Source organism: Pteropus alecto, unplaced genomic scaffold (assembly GCF_000325575.1).
Source record: "Pteropus alecto unplaced genomic scaffold, ASM32557v1 scaffold152, whole genome shotgun sequence".
Lineage (NCBI taxonomy): Eukaryota > Metazoa > Chordata > Mammalia > Chiroptera > Pteropodidae > Pteropus > Pteropus alecto.
In genome coordinates, this window is record NW_006432227.1 from 9,891,010 (window position 1) to 9,900,166 (window position 9,157).

Genomic DNA, 9,157 nt, shown 5'->3' on the forward strand with positions numbered 1-9,157 from the left:
AAATACCTACAGCACCTGGTCTTCCTAGGTGGTCTCCCATCCAAGTACTAACCAGGCCCGACCCTGCTTAGCTTCCGAGATCAGATGAGATCTGGCATGTTCAGGGTGGCATGGCCGTAGGCTGTCTTTCTTGCCATTTTCTGATGAGTGGTAGTACTAGTGGACTGGGGAAAGGTCCTCTTCCTTTTAATTCAGAAAAAATTCATCTCTTTCCTGACCTTATTTCAAAACACAAAATTCGGTAGACCTTTGTAAACCAAAGACTCACAAGAATTTTTGAAATTACAAAGATTGAATTACGTACTTAAAAAAAGTCAATGATTTATTCTGAATTTGACTTCAGAGAGGAACTTCTTTTTTTAAAATACATTTATGGGAGTGACATTGGTTAATAAAACTACATAGGTTTTGAGTGTACGATTCTATAATACGTCATCTGTATATCGCCTTGCGTGTTCACCACCCAAAGTCAAATCTCCTTCCGTCACCTTATATTTGACCCTTTTACCCTTTTCTACTTCTCCCCTCCACCCTTTCACTGGTAACCACTAAACTGTTGTCTGTGCCTATGAGTTTTTGTTTATTTGTCTTGTCTGTTTTATTTTGTTACTTTCAGCTTTATATTCCACATATGAGTGACATCATACAGTTCTCTGCATTTTCTGTCTGGATTATTTCACTTAGCATGATAATCTCAAGATCCATTCATGACATAAGAAAAAATGAAACGCTGCCATTTGTGACAACATGGATGGAGAGAGGGACTTTTTAACATCGAGTTAATGTCATGTTTCTACATTCATCTGAAAAGTGAATAGTATATTCTTTGACTTTGAGAAGCAGTAGGAAAATTAACGAAAAGATTGTTAAGCATGAATTAGTGACTTACAATTATAGTATATTTAAATTTTATAGTTTATAGTTATTTTCAATGCACCAAATGATTATTACAAGAGGAGGAGGAGGAGAAGGAGAGGGCTAACTGGGAACCACCACATGCCAGGCACTGGTTAAGGACATGGCCTGCAGCCTCACACTGTTCTCACAGTGAGCTCCACACAGGCAGTATTCTGCACTCATTTTACAAATGAGGATAGAAAGGCTCACATAGCTGAGGAAACCTGCTCAGGGTTAAATAGCTAGTGAGTACCTAATTGGAATTGATTTGTGTCATCTCCCCCTTCTCCGCTTAATTTCACTACATTCAAGCTTATAGAAGAAATCACATCAATATAAGGAAAGATACAGGGAAAGCTTCTAAAGCAAAAGGGCTTATTTTACGTAAGGAAAGATTTGGTTTGTGTTGGGTATAGATAGAAACAGCCAGTTGCCCAAAGATCTTTTGCTTTCTTTCATTTTATATTTTATTTTATTTTATTTTATCATATCTTATTTTCTATTCTATTCTAATTCTATTCTATTCTATTCTATTCTATTCTATTCTATTCTATTCTATTCTATTCTATTCTACTATGCCGTCCCATTCCATGCCGTCCCATTCCATTCCGTTCCATTCCTTTCTATTCATATTTAGGTTTTATAACAGTGTTGGAAGGAGGCACTGAAGTCCAGCCTGTGTCCAAATTGTGGCGAGGTCTGAATTGGTTAGGGGTTTCGTGGTGGTGGATTTGAAGCTAAGCTGGGGTTCTGTTTTTCTGGATCCCCTCCTCTGCACACTTCTGGGTGAGTACGAGCCCAACGAGCCGCATTGCCCGGGATTGGGAAGGGGGAAGGGAAGCAGCGTCACGTTCCCAATCTCCGAGGCAGGGGCAGCTTTCCGAGCTGTTCAGTTACTTTGTTGTTGTCACCTGTGCTAACCCGGTTCGCGCCTAGCACCCGGGACCCCACAGCTCCGTCGGCCCCTGCGACGTCCACTAGGTCAGCTTCTCCAACATCTGGGCCCAGCTGCACTGAGCACCGTGAGGACCACAAGAGCTTGTCCTGCAGGATGCCCCAGCATTGAAACAGCAGGCTTGGAAGCACACGGTGTAGGTTCTAGTCCGTTCTCGCTGGCTCCAGTTGTGCCCCCACTTTATCCATAAGTCCCCCACTTTGCTTTTATTTTTCCTTCCAGAATGACTCCCTGCCCTGTGGATTTCAGCCACCGATGTTGGATAGAGAAACAGCCTCATGTAGACTGTGTAACTGGCCCGCACCATTGTGAGAAGGCAAATCCAGATAATTACTCCCTTATTATATAAGTATCTTGTGGAATCTCTTTTTCTGATTGAACCCTGAATGATCCACAGAAATTTGGTGAGTTTACAAACAGGAAAGAGAAAGATTTAAAAGAAAAAAAGAAAAAAGAAGCAAAACAACATGATATTCCTAATTAGAGTGAAAACTTGACCAAAACTTGACCTCAGTAATAGCAGGAGAATCGGTGATGATGTATTGGTTTCAACGATTCTAAACCATCTAAAAACAGTATTAAGCTACCCAACAAGTAAAGCATATTGAAACAAGTGCAAGAAGGAGGAATATACACACTGATATTCAAGGTCTTTTTGATTTTTAAGGAATATATAACTTTTACACTGGGTTTTCCTTTTATCTAATTAGAGATGACAATAATATAAATATAACATAAATTACTCTCCTTTCATGATAACATAATTTCAACTTTGTAAAGTACGGTTAATTTTCTTTTAAATGAAGCTTTTAAATAAGAAAGAAATATATCAAGCTATTTCTTATTCTGGGAGATATTAGAGAAACTGGGCAAGCTGTGTGCTCATTCGTTAGTTTTCTACCTCCTACTCAAAACAACAGAGCAGAGAAGAGCTCTCTGGATTGTGTGATCTGTTTATAGTGGAGTTTGAGTATATCAATACATTTTACTGTTTCTGCTACAAACAAAAACTGCCATTGAAAATTAATTGTTCAACGTACACCAGTTTCTAAACATGAGACACAACTAATCCACTAGCTATGAAACAAATTGCCTTCAAGCATATTTATCCAGCTAATGGAGCCTGGTTATTTGGAAAATTTCTGTGATATGTAAAATAGGGAGTGACTATGACCTTTTAGTTGCATGTTGGCACATAAAAATTACAACTTCACTAGCTGATTTCTTTGATATGTCAAAATAACTGTCTTTAAAACTGTAACTGTTTACTAACAAGAATATCAAAACACGGTGGATAGAATAAAGGTCAGTCATATGGGGGAAATCAATTATTGAAGGGCAATTAAACCAAACTTAAAAGGAGACACAAACAAAATATATCACTTGACTTTACAGGAAAATGTATAAAATGCACTTCTGGTTACTATATAAAAAATAAATTATTGATATAGCTAATATTTGCCTCTCCATTTAAAAAGAAGTCTAATATTAATAAAATATGGCTAAGGTGTTTATTGAACAAAAGCCCATGTCTCTTTCCATTAGTAATCTTCCATGTTTGGCATTCTGTCTACTTAATGGCTCCAGCTTTACACTTGGGGGTTACCCCACCCTAGGAAAACCTGGGCCTTACACAAACTCTCCTTTTTTTTCTCACCTGGCTCTTTAGACCAAAATTTCTTGGCCACTTAGAAAATAGGAAATAGAAAAATAAGAAATTTGACTATTTAATTACAAAGAAGGGGATTAAAGGGACTTTGTCATAGGCCCCTTAAATTTTCTTTTTCCCTGACAAAATGCCACATTCCGTGGTTCTATTCATCCCGTTAAAAGTGTGTCAAGAACTGTAAGGGCCTGAGGTTTTATTCTACTTGCATTATAGCAAGTGATCCAGCTACAGTTTCATGGAGGCTGACCAAAGATACAAAACTCTTGGGACAGAAATAAAGGATTTTATTATTCATCACATATCAGGAAGAATGAGCCTCATGGTTGTATTGGTCCCTCTTGCTTTTCAAGTCCCATGGAGGTGACACAGAGGGGCCCAAGTCGATACTGTGCATGCAGTGGGTTCCCATCACAGCTGAGGAACCTCAAGTTTAAGAAATGCCAGTCTTTTTATATAATGGGCTGCAAGCAAATCAGACCTTTGCTCTGGAGATAAAATTATCTCTATCTTTCAAGGCTGATTGCTACACAAATATCTTAGGAAAGCTAACCCAGAGAGAAAGATTGTCAGGGACACTGTTCACAAGATGTGCAGAATTGCGAGAAATTCATAGAGAATTATTCTCCGCAAAGGTTATACTGGACTTATCTCAACACCTTCAAAATAATGAAGAGAAGCCATCGCCTAAACTTTTTTTAAAGTAAATTTATTGGGATGGCATTGGTTAATAAAATTATAGAGGTTTCAAGTGTACAATTCAATAATATGTCATCAGTATATTGCATTGTGTTCACCACCCGAAGTCAGATCTCCTTCCATCACCATATATTTGACCCCCTTTATCCCTGTCTTCCTCCCCCTCCCCACTTTCCCTTGGGTAACCACTAAACTGCTGTCTGTGTCTATGAGTTTTCATTTGTTTGCCTTGTTTGTTTGTTGCTTTCAGTTTTATATCACACATGAGTGAAATCTCAGATCTTAGCCTCAAAAACTTGAAAACTGTGAAAAGAAGTAATGTTCTCTCTAACAAGAAATAATTAAGTAATTTATTGAGTTTTCAATTACATATGGCATTGTATTAAGACTAAAGCAAGCAAATTACCTGTTAAAAAAAATAGTTTGTTTCCTGACTACTTTACTTTATATCTATCAAGACTAATGTTCAAGGAATATGTTTATTCACATTACTATGAGACTGAAATTCTGCCTTAAAAACCAGGGCCATTAGGCAGATTTAAGGAAACAGAGAAATAAAGATAAGATAAATAAATGATAGATAGACAGATAAATAGATAGATACATATATACATACATACATACATACATAGACATAGACATAGATGATAAGGTTGTTTTTTTCTTTTCAAATTTCACACTAATGCAAAGCATTTATTAAGGATTGACTAATGGCTGATTATAGTGCTATGTTTTTTGGGTAGGAAAGAGAGAAGACTTGAATTAGGAGATATGATTGCTATCAGCGAGGACTCAATTTCTCTATGTCAACAGACAAAATTGTGTTGACTCCTTTGGCTGTGTCACAGATACAAATTGGAGTGTCTTCACTCACTCATAAGAGAAGGATAAAAATGAATCTAATAAAAGACAGTTCAATTTTGTTTAAATTATACAAAAACAAACAACTTGACTTTCCATGAGATATTTGTACATTTAGGAGTTTAATCTTGTCTGTGTTTATGTATGGGTTGTTATTTTTTAAAATATTAGGTTTCTTGCTTTTTTTTTTTTGTAACATAATCCAGTGTATCTATATGTAAAATCATGGTTAAATGTCCACTAATTATAGACTTTCTATAGAGTATAAATATAATGCATTCTAAATTTTTATAGATGAAAATATGGAACCCAACGTTGACATGGATTAGCAAGAGCAAATAGCCTCTGAGATTGCCAGAATACAAAGCTACAGGGGAGATGTCCACCTTTAATGCGGCACACCTCTGTCAAAGTGAATGAGGATAAGGTAAGGAATCACACTTGACTGTGTATCAATGACTGAGTGAGAAAGAGGAAAAGAAGGTGAAATCTTTCTCTCCACTCAGTGGGAAGTCATTTATTCTGGATCTCTGCTCTGAGCAAAGTGAATAACCCATCTAACAAATGGATTCAAGGGCATCTCATTCTATTCTACCTCCGACAGTATTCTTATTTGGCTGTTCTACTAGCTTTTTTAGCCCCTTAACATCTAAGTCCTCCCTGTTAGCAGAACAATTTCTCAGAATTCAGCCATCACATACAGTTGTCTGCATTTGATGATTTCTCTGATTACTCTCCGAAAGTCAATGCGTGACCTAAGAAAACAGATATTGTAACCGTGAAATGCTTCACCTCTGACTCCCTCTTAATCAAGCCTGCTCTGTTCCCATGGCCTTTAGGTTAATAACTTCTTGTACATAGACATGTTAATCATTAGAAGAATTCTCTTTATGGCTTGAATTTTCCAAAAAAATGTTTCCTTCTAGAAAGTGCCTCTCCCAAGGAGATAAGGGAAGTATGTATTGTTTATCAAAGATCTGCAGGAATCTCATGACTGAACTCACATCAATTAAGGTCAACAGACTAAACACAATCTTTCTTGGACTCCTGCTGATGTCCAGATGTCTGCGGTTGTCAATTACACATGTCCCTCCCATTCCCCGCTTCCCTTGACATAGAAGAAGCCAGAACACTGTACCTTCTTAAGATGGATTTAAGGCACCACTAGGTCTCCCATCTTCTTAGTTGGCACTTTTGCGATTAATAAACCTTTCCTTACTCCAAACTCTGACATTTTGAGTTTTTGAAACATCAGACACACAGACTTTGGAGAGGAAACAATTCCATGTATCTACTAAACTGCAAAGAAAGGAAGACCATCAAATGTTACCTTGTAACATTACCTTGTACCCTGATTAAAGTTAGAAAAAACTTAGATTTGAATATATAAAGCTGCGTAATTTCTTACAGTTGAAATAGTCTGTATTTAAAAAATTCAAGATATAAAACTTTTCCTATGAACAAAACTCACATTGTGTGTGTGCATGTGTGTGATTCTGTGTGAAAGTAATTACCTCAAGTCATTGAAAGTAAATCATGACCCAAATTAAAATCTAACAATTATTTTATTTTCTACAGGGTTCTTAAATAATAAAAACATCACCTTACCTCAGTGTCTTCTACACACGTATATTCATTCTTCAATATAAAGTACATGAAAATAAATTAATACACTGAATATAATTTGCTTGGCTATTAGAAGGAGAAAATGCTTTATTTGGTTGTAGAATCTTCAAGCAAGCAGAATTTTGTTATATTTCACTTCAATAATACTTTTTCAGAGCTTCATGTTGTTAAAGAAAATAAAATGCCTCCAGCACAGAATATGCAAGTTCCTTGAGTTGGGAGAGTCTAGGCATTTGGGTGATTGACAGCTGGGAGAATCCTCATGATTGGCAGGAGACAGTGATGCCCTCCAGGGGGATATTTTGCATGCTGACATTAAAAATGATATCAGCCTCTCTCTCCTACCTACTCTTTTTGCCAAAATATTTTATTAGTAAACTTCTCCTGCTGTTCTACCTGAACCATTAAACACATTATAGGCTTGCCTTCTCTGAAAGGAAAAAATAATATATTAGCAAAAGTATATGTTTCAACAGCAGCATCCCCAAAACTGAAACACAGTGACATGTCAGAAAGCCAGGTCAAATTCTCCAGGTGAAAAAAACTGAAAAGATTTTTTCTTATTCCTTATTTCTGAAAAGGTGCAAAATATTCTAAATCTCTCCCACAATTGTTCTCTTTTTTCTCCAATGTTCCCTAACATGAGATGAGTCTTGGATATGGTTGGCAGCTAAGAGAAGAAAGATATATAAAACATCTTTCTAATCCCAATGATTTTTGAGATTAGAATACAAAATTTTAAGTATGAGACATATTAGCATCTATTCGGAGAACATTTTGTTTGGTACCACAGAACAAAGGAGTCATATTACCAATAGCATTTAAAGGCAAATGGAAGAAGTAATCCTGAAGTGTTAGGCAATTTGATAAAGTCTGCGTTTTAAGATTCACTGGGTCATTGCATTCAATATGAATCGAAAGATTTGGTCCCTAGGGGTAGGGAAGGCAATTGAAAGCCAAATGCATTGGTCCAAGACCAATCATATGAAAGCCTTAGATGGATTAGGATAGTGAGAGGAAGGGAAAAAGAAAGAGCTCAATTTAATTCAAAGGCAGCAAAATCAGAAATAATTAGATAACTTATTAAGAATACATATAGAGCAAAAGACACAGGTCTGACTTTTCTACCTGAGACATTGACGTAAATGCTGTTTTTAATAAGAATGGAGAAAACTTCTGTAATAACCTATTAACACCTCAACAAGAGCCAGGAATTGATTGTTGAGTTCTGTCACTTCCTGGAAAAAAATTAGTTTATTCGTAGTAAAAAAAAACTTAGAGGAAGGGATTTATAAACAGACTCAAAATTTTTTCTTTGAAAATAATTATGTAAAAGTTTGAACTCTGAAAGAAATTTATTTACTCTTTTTCAGGTATAATTTACATTTACTTTAGCTGCTTGTAAGATACTGATAAAATAAAACGACAAGCCACAAACTGGGGAAAAATAAATATTTGCAAAATAAATATCTGATAAAGCATGTATATCTGGATTATATAAAGAACTTTTACAACTCAACAATAAGATAACAGCTCAATAAAATTTATGTAAAAAATTTGAATAAACACTCAACAGAGAAAAAAAATACTGATGGCAAATCAGAACATTAAAAAATGCTCAACAACATTAATCATTAGGGTAATGCAAATTAAAATCATAATTAAATTTTACAAATAGTACACACCTTTTAGAATGTAAAAAAAATTTTTTTTTTTTAGAGGTGAAGGGAAAGGCAACTGGAATGTTCATAAGGCTTCTGGGCCTCTGAATTCTGATGGCTGATTGATTCTTGTGATAGAATAGTCTTCATTTGAGAGAAGGATCTTTCCCTTCATTATATTGCTCAAGAACCATCTTTCAGAAATAAGCATTTTTAGCAACCTCATTTTGCATAAGACATTCTCTAAAGACATTTGTTATGGTTAGTCTTTGCTGGACATCAAGGGCATCCTAATTACTGTGTATAGTAAGTATATTCAGCTTTAAAGAGAGACAAGGGACAGTGACAAAGAGACAGAAAGAGAAGACAAAGAGACAGAAAGGAAGAAGAGAGGGAGTAAGGGGAAAAGGGAGGGAGATAGAAAGAAAATAGATCTAATTCTAACCCAGAAGCTTGAATAACGTGGACCTAAATGTGTCCATTGGGATTCTGAATCTGTAATCCTGAACCATCCAAATACAATAGGGAAATTTAAAATTTTTGAGACTATTTCATACTGTTGTAGATTGCCTTAAATCCAGAACAATGCCATTTGAAATCTCCTCTTTTAGTTACCTTTTCTACAACACATCTTTGGGTTACACATTATATTTTAACTTCCTGTCTCTACTCAGTACATTGGGCAATAATTGCATGCTCAAAAAGGCAAAACTAGGGCTCTTATTGCATGGCATATCAAACCCCGGAACTACTAAATTAAGAGTTCTGATCAAAAGACTCATTTTCTACATA

The 9,157-nt window shown here is 35.9% G+C and overlaps 1 non-coding gene across 1 annotated transcript; it reads right to left on the minus strand.

Moving 5' to 3' along the window:
- Positions 1-3: 3 nt before the first annotated feature.
- LOC112475907 lies at positions 4-122 on the minus strand. Its single transcript, XR_003044912.1, has one exon. It is a non-coding gene; the product is annotated as a 5S ribosomal RNA (ribosomal RNA).
- Positions 123-9,157: the final 9,035 nt, after the last annotated feature.